We start from the raw sequence: 16,643 nt of genomic DNA on the forward strand, positions 1-16,643 counted from the left end.
ATTAATCTCTACTCCAACACAACCTACGGTTTAAAGTATAAAATATTATTATATTTACATATTATTAGGTATGTTATGTGTGTATTAATTAAAAATATTTAATTAACATTTCAAACTAAAATAAACACAGAAACCGTAATCACAACAAATTATGAGTTTCAGATTTCTAGAACACCTGAATAAAGCGCACATTTTATAATTCCTACCAACGAACTATAATTAATAATTATTAATTTCTGAAGTGAAATAATTATACCAGCATTTTACTGTAATTAATTCAATGAACGACATATACAAGCATATATTTTACTGCATATTTAGACCTAGGTATATTCGACTTATCACTACAAGAACGTAAATATTGCTATTTATTATACGACCGTGTATTTGAAATACAAATAACTACTCATACTTATAATAAATAAGCGAACCCCAAGTACTAAGCTTAAACCCCTTGATCGTAGCGGCCAAGGGTCACTCGTTACAAGCTTCAAATACTAGTGGTGGGCTGCCAGTGTAGGTATACTTGAAATAAACAACAAGTAAGTATAATAAAATTTTTCAATTTTACAAGTACTAGCGATTTGTTGCGAGCACCTACTTGCTTTGTTTCTTATCCGTTTTAATCTTTGTACTTATTACATTTCACTACGTTCGTTTGTCGTCCACCATCACAAATTGAAATTCGTTAACCATTAATCTAACCATGGCTAATCGAATCTATTTAATACTGTACCCAAGAATAATTGAAATAATCATTAAACAGCATAAAGTAAAACACCGTGTAATTAAATAGTTTGTAAAAAAACACCCTATTCAAATTTCAAATTTGAAACAATATAAGTAGGAGCCCAAACATAGTTTTATCATGAAGTAAATTTAAAATGTACCCATGTGGTACCACATATTATTATAATATTGTGTATAGCAGTTACACGCAACGAGGAAGTGATTTTATACCAATTGGTTTTTTTACGTCTATGTGTATAAGTATAATATAGCGATGGCGACGAGCACCACTTCTACACTCAGGACACGAATTCATCACATCCAATCCGCGTGATGGTACAATTCCTTTCACGAATACCTACCTGTAGTTGCTGAGCGTGTGATAAGAACGACCATGTCATATATATTTTATGTATTATGTATACAGACTCGAGTTATCTGTGCAAATAAAACAGAAGAAAACGAAATAAAAAAGAGCTTTTACCACCGATCGTGTGAATCAGCTCAGAACGTACGCACGCTCACACTCGCACTATTGCGCGCACACGCACACGGCGCGTATCATAGAAATATCGTGTAAGTACATGCGAAGAGTATCTCATAGTATTTCGTGATGAACTCTTTTTTTTTCTGAGGGGAAACATTGTTGCAGACTCATCACGGGCACAATAGAGACTACGTTTTTCGAACGCACACGCGGCGGCGGCGGCGGCGGCGACAAGGAGGACGGCGGACACACACAGCACACATCCAGTTATATAGCTATGGGTGTTGACCCTTAACACCGGCAGGAGAGGGGTGAGTGGGGGGTCAGTCTTCTCCGTCTAAGTCGAAGAACATGTGCAGTCATGGTCTGGTGTACACACACACACACATACACACAAGCGCGCGCGAGATATGACCAACACAATATTATTACAGATATACAGCAACACGAAGGCCGAGGGTAAGCCGCGCGCGTGGAAGGAGCTCGTGTCGTTTTTACTATACTATAATATAATATATATTTTTTAATGATTCCGTATGACAACAACATTTATTTGGATGTATAATAATGACAACAGTGATGGTTGTGCGACGGGCTGTTACTGCTTCGGCGGCGTTCGGTCACGATTTTTACACACACGCATAATATCATTAAATATATTATTATTATTATTATTATTATTATTATATTATACAATATATATGGTGTAAAAAGTCCGGCAAAGACTGCAGTAATATACGTCCGTTAATATGCACTATCGCTACTTTATTGTAATAAACGCGCGCACATTGATATATAGGCAGGTACACTGTAAGAATTTTAATTGACTCGTGTCCGCGCCGCGACGTGACGTGTCTCGTCGTCGCATTGGATAATTTTTTTTTCGGTTGATTTTAATGTACCTATATACGTGTTTAAAACGTTTACAACTGACGCTACAGCGCAGTCGACAGTTTACAGACGTTTATCGTATCGATAAACTATATTCTATAGATTAGAAGTGTATATCGCTTATTCGCTTGTGTTGTTCGTATTAAATACTTATGTCTTATACAGTTGTTGTACTCGTATAAACACAGAAAAGTCGTAATCGTAAAAACTTAATGAAAAATCTTTATTTATCAAAATAAATAAAGTCTGAACGTAATCAGATTATTATGATTAACTTAATACTACGATTTTAAAAATATAAATGTGAAATGTTGAAAAATATTGAACGTATATACCATATACCTATACTTCGTACAATATTACACGTCACGATGTGTACAATCTAAACTATTCATTCTTTTCTATTCTGAGACTCTGAGTAGAGTTATATTACTGTTAATGTATTTTTTATGATTATATTTAAACTTTTTAAGCATTTATGAAACAATCAGGTATAAGTTGAATTAGTATAAAATCACAAAACGTTGTTACATATACGTATTATTATTGATACTAATGTATCAAACTCCGTCAAAAAATAAAAAATACGGAAAAAGAAAAAGAAAAAGAATAAACAATTAGGTAGTAAAATTAGTTTTCATTCATACAAATAAAAAAATATTATGTACAGACAGTTTGAGTAAACCAGCATACAAATGTCAACGAAGTTAAGCGGCTTCAGATAAAGGTACAGAATCACATAATTTAAGGCTGTCAAAATAAGGACTACAAATTTATAATAATAGAAATAAATTTAAGAAAATATACATTGAATGTTCGTTTATGTAGGGTTATAAATTAGAATTATATGCCAAATACATTTCCTACAGCATTGTACTCCATATTTGAAACACATTATATTAACCCATCCAATATAATGATTTTGTTATGTCATTATAATACTTAATAAAAGTAACAACCAATGGTAGAAAATAAATCTACACTATTTATAGCAACAATCAACACTGTGTATATATTTATCAAAGTAGTAGTGCATTATTATTATTATTATTATTATTATTATTATGATTTTTTTTTTTTTTGAATAATCCAAACGACGTACTTTTTCGGTAGTAGTATTTGCCTCAAGACAAGAGTGACAACAATTTTTCACAGCGCAAATTTCACTACTTTTTTTTTTTTTATTAAAATTTTATTTATAATTTATTAGTGTACGTTTAGAAACTTTGTAACAATACAAAGAAAATAATTTGTAGGTTTGATAGGCATGAACGGGAAAAGCATTCAACAAAATTTCTCGGTGGTGTATAACTCAACCTATTTTATAACGATTTGTTACTTAAGGAATTTATGAATTTCTCAGTCCATTAAATATCCAATAGTAAGTGTTAATAAAAAAATTTAAATACATGCAACAATAAATTTAAAAAAAATTTTAACAACGTTAAAAATGAATTGAGTATTCTGGTATTTATATGTATACGTGCTTTAAAAAGTGTACTATTTAATTGTAACTACTACTACTGTTATCTCTACATTTTCTCCCATTCGGTATTTAATCTGAATAAGTCATCCATTTAAAAATTATGTTTGAAGTCGGGTCAAGTCGACCACGTTACGCAGCACTTGGCTATTCTCTTTATGTTATTATTTGTCGTGTTAACTGGTTTAACATCACGAATTTGATTGTACAGCATAATACGACGGTTAAGCAATTTTGAGAACTTCACCGATGAAAAGAGTAGAGCGTGCATGCGGTAGCAATTAATGCTGCAGATAAATCACACAATCCGCTATTAAAAATATATACTTATAAGTTACAATAAACATAGCGCCTATAAAATTATCACACTATTTTATCAACACTACAAGTCAATCAAATGTAGGAACGCTAGTATTTTTTTTTTTTTAAATTGTATGGGGACACGAGGCCCAACCTCTACAATGATCAAACAACAATGCATCCGAAATGATGACAAACCGACCGCACAACATTATAATATATTATATTATTATTGTACACATATACTTATATAGCCGTATTGTGTTTATGTGTTTAGTGTACAGACGAGTTTTGCGTAATAATCATAATTCATTTTCCTAACACGTTCTCGTTTAATTTATGTCGAGAAGAAACAGAGATAAACTTGCATGACTCGTTGAATTTAAAGAGCTCCAACTGATGCGATCTTGTCCAAAAACGCTGCGGTTGACCCGTACGGGTTTAACGAAATTTCACATGACAATAATTTTATTGGTTGTAAACTAGAACACGACCGTGATGTGTATATATTCTTTATTTTATTCGTTTCACTTAAGAAACGTTGGAACAATAATTTAAACGACCATGCAATATTTATAACTGAGCTAATATAATATTATATTGTATACGATTATACGAATGCAAACATTATTTTATTGAATACTGATTATTTTAATCTACAGGCTAATATGGTGATAAAATACACATGCGAAATGATAAAAAAAAATTAAATCATGTGTCGAAACATCTTTATTTCTTTTTTATTGATTGTCCATATGATCTAATATAATATAGTTTATCAATGCATAAATAGAGAGTTATCGTTGGTACCTACTAGTTGTTTACTTTTGAGTTAAAAAAATAAATATACATATTTTTTTATTTATTGATTTTTAAAATATACATTATATTTTAAAAGACTATCGTCCTATGTAGTGTGTAACTATAGTAGGTAGTGCTATAAAAGCTAATATCAATAAAGTAACCAACCTACTTAATATTAACTTATAATAATATATATATATATATATATATATTTTTTTTTTTACAAAAATTCATTGGGTTATTAATTTACTGAATTATAATTTTTAATCAACTTAAACGAGTATATTCGATGATACCGGCATATTATAATAATAAATATACGTAATTGTGTCAATACAATATTATGTCATAATATAACAAAAATGTTGTTATGAAAAATTGAGAACGACGCTCGATGAAAACTAATATTATTCGAGTGTTACTGTTCAGTTGGTAGACAGGCGACTTCTCATAGCGATTACATAGTGTGAGAATAAAAAAAAAATTGTAAGCGCGTATGGTAAATAAACAAATGAAAACATTTACGTTAAGTGCTGTCTGCCACGACTCGACCGTTCGCTGACAATACGAGTAAATAATTATTATTACGTGCATCATAATTATTATATTGATGCTGTGCACCTTCAAACGAGCGATACGTCTGTAAATAATTAAAACATCAAATCACTCGCCACGTTATAATAATGAAATGAGGTCGTGTTATCGGACTTCGGTATCTGCCGCCTTTCAAACATTATTGTGCGAGTGCACGAAGACCAATAGGCAATAATTAAATAATAGCCAAACTGAAGACGTCGTTGACCACGGAATACTAAGCCGATAAAATTAAGTTTTATTATTATTATTATTATTATTATTAGATAACATAATCATCCTACATATTATGACCCATCGTGGCAATAATATAGAATTCGCACTTGGCACATTATGTTATGTTCGTGTGGGTGATACACACTCATTTCTACGGTACATATCATTTTACTATATACATATTGTAGATTATTAGACGGTTAGACGATTCAATTACACATGTATTGCATAAATTACTTCATAATATATTATTGTGATATTGTACCATGATAATATAGTGTTAAGATTCGCAATTAAATAACATGAAACGGTGATGTTATAATAATATTCAATTATTAATTTATTTGTCTTGTTATTAGACGATTTCATGTCAACCCAAATAATCTATACGTGGAATAGACACCAAGTTGTAAAAAAGAAAAAACTTTCTCTACGACATGAATTATAAACATATATTTTTTTTTATGTGTATTAAATATATACATATACACTTGTTACATATATGTTCTTCGGCTCTATACAAGTGTAACGCGTCTGCTGTCGTACCAGCAACCGATCGTTGCTCCAAAAGAGAAACCGAAATTCATAAATCGCACAAAAGGTCTTGCAACCCAAAGTGTACGTGCGAACGTGCGTGCTTGCAATGAATTATGTAACTGCTTGTCTGCTTAATACCATTACATTCCCTACTACTATAGTTGGGATTAACACGTTTTCGTGCATTTTACATTAAGATGGGTAATAAACTCAAGTACGTGAATATAAACTTATTTGTTTTAACCATTCGATGAGCTTAAACGGCTTATTCGTAAATAAACGGTAAAAATAAGCGTAGATACCTAAATAAAAACAAATGCACATACATTTAAAACATATTTAATGATATCTATACTTGCTATAATAGATGAATTAAAATCTTTGTCATCACGAAAAACATGTAAAATAACAATAAAATTTAAATAATTTATAAATTAGTAACAGTTTTGCCATTTAATCTATTATACTTGCGAATTTTTAAGAAAAATGTTTTTACTTATGAACAAACTAAATTTAATACAAATTATAATTATTTTGAACCATGTGCAAACTGAAAAAAATGATAAGTTATAATAAGTAATACACTTTTACCTAATACACACAATCACTAGATTATTTATACTAAAAGTATACCTTATACAGTTGTACCTACATCATTCAAATTTAATATTGAAATATTGCAAAACTTATAAGTTATAACCATTTTAGATACTATTCTTATAACGTATTTTAATTAAATTAATAACGAAATAAATACCATAATAATGTTGGGTTCAACCAAAAAACTATTATTAACTATTTATTATATCGAGCATATTGCATATAAGTAAAAACTACTACAATGTTTAAAGAAATTTAAAAAAAAAAAATGATTATTCATAATAAACTATAAAATTATTAATTCTACGGTTACTATTCTTTATTATTTATAAGCTGATAACTAACCATAAATTTGTGAAGAATTTCGGTATACATTTTCAGTATAAGTCTTAACAAATAAGTCTCCATCAAATATATCCTTATATTTTTTTTTGAAAAAATACAACAATCTATAATATAAATGCATAATGCTCATCAACTATATAGAATGCAGTATATAGTTTTTAAATATATTAGTTGCTATTACTGTTTTTGATATAAATATTAAAACTGTATAAGACTGTATGAACATGTATATTATTTGCAAATAATTGTATGGATTTGTTATAATTTAAACAAAAAATTTAAATTTTCTCGTTTCAAACCAATATATAAGTATATAATAATTAAAGTTTACATGTTTTATTCAATTAGTTGCGAGATCAATTATCATAACCGGTTTTTACATAGTTATACAAAATAGTTAATGCACACGTCCTATACGAGTAGGTACTGACATGTACTAATTTTAAAATGATTAGCTGGAAAATTCTCATAACCAACACTATCTCATTAAAAAAAAATAACTTCATATTTAGTCTCCGCGTAAAATTAATAATTTTAGATAGATCACGAGTAACTTATAATAATAAGATATATAATATGATATCACAATATAATATATAAAAATTGAAATATTATTTAATGAATTTAATTCATTTTTAATTATAAAATTGTATTTATTAAGTAAATATCATAATGATAATGTGTTATAAAAACTATACAATTATAGTTGCGCATAATTTGGCTTAAGCTAAATATATGGTGTATTTCATTAGAAAATGTATAAGAAAAAATATTATATTCTTATTCATATTTCGTATGCAATGAGAATTAATCAACATTGGACTATTGGATTGCCATTAGTGATGAATACGTATATCTTAAAACTAATAATTGTTTAAATAAATTCATAAACTTTGAAATATATTATACCTAATAATAATTAATAAATTAAAGAAAATAACAATTTATAAAAAAAAAAAAAAAAAACAATTCATACCAAATCGGGATATTATTATAAACTATGTAAAAATAAATACTATAAACTATTAAAACCTGCATGGTAATGCATTCGTAATAAACTCACGGATTATATTTCGGATACATAATTATCGTAGTCAGTGTCATTTTACCAATTACACGATATTAACGAATGACTTGCATGATCCGTACTGTCAGCCTTAAGAGTTAAGACTTTCAACTTTTAACCTTCAACTTGATAAAATACGATAAATAGTTTCTTTTGACCAAAAAAATAATATTATACATTTATAACCTACTCATACTTCTGATTTTTTTTTTTCAAATAACGCACAATAAGCATACAAGTATATTATACAGTATATATACAGTGTATTGTATAGTTTTATAGATATATATATACATACTGAACTATTATTTATAATAACATCGTGACTGATCGATATAAGAAAAAATATGTGCGCTTACATCTAGTATCTAATCGATTTTAAACGGAACGAAATCTCTAGGTTATTAATTTTAAAAGATTATATTATTTTGTTTATTAATCCTTGTTTAAGCTTTATAAGAATAGCGCAATAATTTCAATAAATAATCGATTTCCAATAAATTATGCATTTTATGCATTTTAATTTAAAAACATAATTCTTAACAAACATGTCATTTATTCGGTTCTACATTAACAATATAAATATAGATATAAACGATATCTCAATTCGTTTTCCTGCACTGCACTATCCGTGAATCCAAACGCTAACTAAAAACACGTACTTTTATAGAGATTTAAATTAATTTTAACTGCCTATTTTCAACAAATTAACTTAAATATTCAGTATTTAATTTAAATATAATATAAAGTTATATTTTAAACCAACATTTAAGAAAATGTTAACAATAAGTATGTAGTATAAAATTATAATTAATATTATGTTTTAATACTTATGAAATAAACATTTATAATTAGGTGAGTTATTTGTTCTGATATTAATTTCTAAAAACTAATGCATTGAGTTCAAGGATTTACATTATATTAAAAATAAAATTATATTATATAGTTTCAATCTGCAAATGTATATTAATAGTAAACTACTAAATTATATCCCTATAAATATTATTATATACTATAACATGATTATTGATCTATTATGATTTATAATTACAGTTATATTATAAATATAACAATTAAAAAACAATTACATTGCAAAATAATAATTTAATTTAAAAACTATATAATCCACGTTGAACTTGAATTTAAAACAAATTCATTTCACATTTCAATTAAATGCATTTATAAAAAATATATTAATTTTTATGTTGCTATACATACTTTTTATGATGAAAGTAGATTGTAGTTGTATTTTATGTATAATTTATAGTTATTTAATTTGATATAATTTATCAGTAATGTAAGATGTTACAATAACCATTTTAAGATATAACACCAATTTCAGAAACTTTGATTAGTTAATTTTTATGGAAGTATATTTTCTTTTTCTTTTTTAATTGAAAACTCATTAACAAGTGAAACAAAAGTTTATTTATATAGGTTTATAATATGCAAAGGAGTAGCATTGAGAATATTAATGCATTTTAATCATACATTTATACATAGATGCTTATATTTTATATTTATACCATATTCAATAAATATATTGAAACCTTTTTTTTTTTTTTTTGTGGAATCGTGAGACGTGGATTACTTGGACTACGAGTTACGTTCTCGCTAAGAATTACGGGTTGGAGAAAAATATATTGAAACCTGAAATGTCTAAAAAATGTATAAGTCATAACATCATAGATATTAAATGAAATTAGTTTAAATTAATATTAATATGTCATAACAATTTTAGTTTCAAGACAGAATACTTACAGGAAATCGCACTTCATTAAGACCAAACTGACCTTTATTTTGGACTTTGACATTTTATTCAAAAATGACATTTGAACTTTATAATTTCCAAACTACAGACACTAATACATTATAATGAAAGTAATAGTAAATTGCACAATACTGCCGTTGTATCATCAGTTTTATATTAAGAGTTTAATTAAAAAATTGGATAAAAATTAATAACTTAGTAATAAACTATAATATTGTTTTAAAATTGATCAATAATATACTAAATTACTGATAAATATTCTAGATAGTTGGTTGTTTTTGGACGATATAAATATATATGAACAATTATAAATTATCTACATAGTTTTTAAAATGTTCATGAGTAATAAATGTTTATGATTTCATACTGTTGCCAATATCAGTTTTTGAAACTACTTTTATTGAACAAAAATTTAAAAAAAGTTAAAATAATAAAAGTTTTTATCATTAAAAGCATTCTCAATATTGTTATTTAACACAAAATCACTAAAGATTTTAACATTATTGCATTAATTTATTCTCGAGTAATAAAATAAATTGAATATAAGGATTATGTTATTTTAAATGATTATAAAGTAATAAATAATAAACTAATACGTAATTAATAGTTAACGTTTTCCGTAATGCAAATATTATTAGTTTTTTAGTTCCTCGAAACAAAAATTAGTCCACATTATATTAAATTATCCTTTTAGGCTAAGTACAAGGACAAGTAAAAGGACCTTTTAAGGCCAAAGCTGAGTTTTTGTAATATAGCCATTATATTTAATTCATAGTTTTTATAAAATATAAGTAAAATTCCGGTTTACGTTTACGAATAACAAATAACAGATCCACATTCATAAAAATTAAATTGATTTGTATATATGCGAGTTAATAGAGCTATATTTAGATTATAGTTTATCCTATTCGTGACCATACTATTTTTTGATTAATAACAAATTTATTTGAATTTATTTTTTCTGAGTTTTTTGAATTATTAAGTATGCTCAAAGATTAAATCTTTGATTATTTCGATTTTTTTTTTATCAAGATGGAGTTACCACAATATCTAGTAATGATACTAATTTATTTTTTCTTCTTTAAAATGTTTGATCTAAATCGAAATTTTAGTGAGTAACATTTTAATATTTAAAAAAAATGTTTACAATATTTTAGAATAAATGGAAATTTTTTAGGGTTTAAACTTGTAAAAAACAAATTATACTATAAATTTCATAATGTGAAATAGAATATTTTAGTATGTACATCAAAAATTGGAAAAATAGCTTTTTCGTTTTAATTAAAAGCCACCTAATCAGGAATAAATTGTATCTATCTCACAAATATTAGATAATTGACTGTGTCTTAACACTTTGATCATTTGATATCTGCCTACTATTAATATAGTATTCCTACTTGAATTGTACATATACATATTACAAATTTGAAATTATTATTATTGCCACTGTCTTGAAGACATAATATTATATGCATTGAAAAAACTTCTATGCTAAGTCATACTTTACTACAAAACCCGTGTTTAAAAATTGCATCTAAATAGAAAAACTTTTACATTTAAATGCATTTACAAAAAAAAATATTTAAACCTTTATGTTGCTTAATAGTAAATGCTGTTAATAAAAGAAAGTAGACTATAATGATAGTTACTTTAACTTTAATGGTAATATTATATTTATTTTTATAGAGAATGCACTAACGAGTACAACTAGAATTTATTTATGTCAATTTATAATATGCAAAAGATAAATAGTAGTTATAGAGAATATTAATGAATTATAGTCTTTTTACTTGTAATATTATGTATACATAATGTATATACTCGTACTATATAAACAGTACTCGTATTAAAAAATATAGTTATTTCCAACCGTGTCGAGGAAATACATACATTATTAAATATACAATTTAGTATATAGTACTATAATACTAAGTCCATACTACTTATCATGATAAACAAATATTTTCAATATTGACCAAGTCTGAAATAATGTTATCCTGTTACCTATGTTCAATATTATTTAAAATAAGTTATTAAGAATACATCATACCCGCATGACCTCGTGTGTTATCTCTCTCTTTTTCTTTTCTTTTAATTGAAAAAGTACGTAACTATACACCTAAATAATAGTAATTCATATACTTAACCTAACGCTTCACATTAAACTTATATTTTTCCCTACAAATTCGATATTATATAAATTTACACCATTATAAACAATAAAACTGTAGTGAGAATTACTATATTACTCATATAATCATATGCTATGTGTTGGAAAGAAAAGTTTTTGAAACATATTTTATAAAGTTGCATTTTTATTAAAATACGATTATTCTAGACTCCAGTTGTCATATGATGTCTATGAAATGTCGGCACATAATAAATGCCTGTACCTTGGGGAGTATCTCCTAATTTTAAAGTAACAATAGTTATAATACAATTAAAATTGTAATATTTTTAAAAACCATACTAATAATAAGTATTGTTTGGTACACTTTTTCATTATTTGTTAGAATAATATAGTACCTGGTGACTGGTATTATAAAGTTGACTTTTCAGCTTAACTCAGAAGTAAAACACAATAACTAATAAGTAATATGAATATAACACCTTACTTCAGCGATTTCCAAACTATGGCACTGGTTATATTATACCATCGTTTAGCGGCACCACGGCACCTCAGCGTGAACCAATAGGAAGTCTTAACCCCTCAAGGGGTTGCTGAGTAAGAGAAAATACCTTCTAGTTATTAACAATAATTGTGTAAAATACACTATTTATCTGATAATTAAAGACTATAAATATAGACTTGTTGATCAAATATGTTTGTGTTCTGCGTCTTTCACGTGCCACTTAAATGCAAATAACATTATATACATGACTTCCCGGAATCGGCTATGATCAGTATTGTTAACTTCCCGTACTTGGCTGATATTTTTCACCGAAACAAACAAATTTTTTATCAACAAGAACTAGTACAAGTATATTATATGATTTATATGCATATTTATCGTAGTATTCACTGACCACAGCAGAGTACCACAGTTGAATTCGATCCAAAAGAGAGTATCGTCAACTAAAAATTTTGGGAACCGCTACCTTACATTGCTAAAACATGTGAACTGAAATATATTATTAACAAATTATGGCGGAAAACAAGATTTTAAATTAACCGTAATACAATTATTTTACTTATTTCGCCAGGTTGTTCAATGTTCAATTTGTTCTACGCATGAGAATACATGGAAAAAAAATGTATTACCTACTTAACGATTTTGCCCTTTTATTTCGATCACAAATACCTAATAACTCCAGATAAATACGTATCGCATATTTTTCCATTCAGTATCAATTTTAACGTCAATCATCGTATTACATTGTTATGGCAAACACTCGACGTATCCTGCAGGGTGTCATCTCATGTAATTCGCTTCCCATGACGAGTTCTATTGTGGGCGTTCCGTCGTCAACCTATTGCCTATTATAGCTATGTTTATTATTAAGAGCATGGAATATTATATTTTATTATTATGATTTTTATTTTTATTTTTTTTTTTTTGTAGTCCAACAGTTACAATGGCCTCGAGTTTATTATTTCTCTTTTCTTTCACAAACTCTTTAGCTGGCAGAAGAAAACCAATGACCTGCGACGGCCACGGATAATATTATATTTTTGTCTCCCAACACATCATATCATGGTCGATTATTTTTCACCTATCTACACCACAGATATCCCCCACCCCCGCCCTTGGTCCATATTTTGGCCCCAATACGTGACCGCCAGCTATGTGGTTAAATATATATATTATATATGTGTGTATACACTTCTTTTGAGGTTTTTGAGTGACGGTGGTAGCAGTATAACATGCGTAACAATGAAATCACAGTATATTATACAAAGATACTGTATGTGAATGTGTGTACCTATGTGAAATCAATAAGGACGAAAACAAAAAATTAATTGGCGACTATTTCAACCGTAACCATTTTAAAGACAATATTTATCGACCAATAGAATAAGAGAATGATTTTTTGTAATATAAATAAAACATCATACCATTAAATTATAATATATACGTATACTTTTATGTATATATTTATAGAAAATATCTTAAAACTAGTTATTTATATAATTATAATATATACAAAATCATTTTTTCATTTATATAAATTAAAAGTGTTAATTAATAGACCCAAGTTTTTTTAATAATTTTTTGAGTAATGTAGAAATAAATAATTTTTTATAAGTACCTAATTGTAATTATTAAAATTTTTAACCATAAGTAGTTTTAATATAGATTAACCAAAAAATAACAGTGCAAAATAAAAATACTTTTTATTCTTGAATATACCTACACATTATCATTTATCATATTCATAAACATAAATTTTCCTAATGGTTATTTAACACATTTAAAAAACTACAATTCATTATAATATTTTGGTTGAAAAATATGATATAAAAATGACTTTTTCAACTATTCGAGACATAATATGGTCTTCGTGTATGAAAAAGTTATTTTTAAAGTTTAAAAATACAATTATTTAATAATCTATTGTTTTAGACTATTTAAAATAAGATAACTTAATTATTATCTACTAAATATTAAAACACTATACACATTTGTTTTAATTTTAACTTTTAAACATTTATAATTTGCAAACTTTGAATTACCTAGTAAAATACATAAGTCATACAGTACCTACAACAAGTACAAAAAATAATATTCGTTTATATTTTAAAACAAAATTAAATTGTATACTTTATTTTATACTTTTTCTTTGTTTTTAAATCCTTTTTAAAATAACCAGAAATTGTTTATATTTAATATTACATGTAATTTTTATGCTATATAAACTTCAAAATGCCTTTTTCAGATACCTATTTTAACGTGACTGTAAATAAATTGTTTTCACGCATTAAATTAATAAACAGGTTTATTTTCACTTTTGATTTGCAATATTTTTATTTTTTTTCAATTACTGTTACTACGTAAATAGGCACTTATGAAAGATTATTTTACTTAATTTTATTATTTAATGTTTAAAAAAATAATACTATAATAATATTAAAGATAGTTATAAATAGTTAAAGTATTTCAGAAATATAAGTACTTAAATAATTCACTCTATTCAATATAATTAGATATTTTATATTATTATATAATTTACATAAATTCACTTAAAAATTAAAACTATTAAATTTATATTAAAAATTAGGAATATTTGTTTTTGCTAACAAAAGTTGTACACATATCCCTTCTTTTCAACTACATTCTTTCAAATATTTATGTATGTATTATTCAAGATAGTTTAATAAACATAAACAACGATCAAACCAATACGTTAATAATGTTTGCACATAAAACCACAAAAATAAATTATAGGTATCACTTAAAATAATTTAATTTTAAGAGTATAAATAATTATAAATTATAGTAATTTAGAAAATAAAATATTTAATTGGACGGATGTAACACGATTAAATACAGAAATACGCAAAAAGTTGCCTTTTTATTATTTATAAAATAAGTACATCAATATTTATTTTTACTCATTAAATACGTATTTCCTTTATAATACTATGGTTTTTGACCTTAAAAATTATATGAAATTATTTGTAAATGTCATACAAAAAATATATACATCAAACATTTTAAAGCAGTGTCCTTAAATACAAAGTTCCCACTTTAAATAAATATTTAAGTAAATCATTAAAATGTTTATTTCTGAAATATTCGACATAAGCCCCTATGGGGTTATATTAACTTTTTGCCTTTCAATAAAACTCATATTTTTATGATTCTTAGTTTTAGTTAAACCAAATTTTCATTATTATTTCAACCTGAATTTTTAGTAAGACCATAATTATCAAGTGTATATGTAAGTAGGTAAGACTTATAGAATTGTGAATTGTAAGTTCTATGAAAACGTCAAATGCGTTTGATGTTTTAAAAAATTATTTTACCAATATTCATGAAAAATTAACAATGTTAAATTAATTTGACTATGTTACTTAATTGAGTTGTTAAAAAATATGGACCGGGCTCAATCAAGTTCCACCGACCCAAACATTTATTTTGGTTTTTCGGGAAGAAGAGAGTTATTGCTTTCTACAAAATATAATCCTTAAACTACCTAAGCAATAATATTAATATAATTTATAAATTAATAATTTAACTAATTTATAAACTACAAGTATTAAAAGTATTTTATAGATAAAAAATTAAATATGGAATTAAAATGGGTAATAAATAATATAATGTTCGCGTATTGTGTTAAAATATTCACCTAATATTAAACTCATAATATTTCAGCTACCAAGTGGTCATCTTTCATGGAAACGTCTACTTAAATTTTAATTTAAAAAAATCTAAAGAACAAAAAGAAAACTGCAAAGACAGTAGACCTGACAGTAACCTATGTCAATATATTTTTGAAAGATGCAGCACACTTATAACTTATTATAAAGAATAAAAAATATTGAAAATCTAATCCGAATCGGTCACGCCTTTTAACACGCCTAAATATATACTTTCACCAGAACCATGTTTATAAACGAGCAACAGTAACAAATAATATCTTTTTTTTATATAACACAAGTTAATACTAATTTATATCCTACAATTATTGTCGCGACAACAACAATGTACTTCTAAAGTCACGACTCACGACATTGTTTTAAAAAAGAAACATCTAAAATTATATTCATAATATCTAGGTAGGTATATAAATACCTCCTATGATTTTGATTAAATATATAAAACCAGATAAATTATTATTCATAACTCTTGTAAGGTTATAAGTGATAATTATTGGG

Source organism: Melanaphis sacchari, unplaced genomic scaffold (genome assembly GCF_002803265.2).
Source record: "Melanaphis sacchari strain LSU unplaced genomic scaffold, SCAv2.0 Contig31_pilon_pilon, whole genome shotgun sequence".
NCBI lineage: Eukaryota > Metazoa > Arthropoda > Insecta > Hemiptera > Aphididae > Melanaphis > Melanaphis sacchari.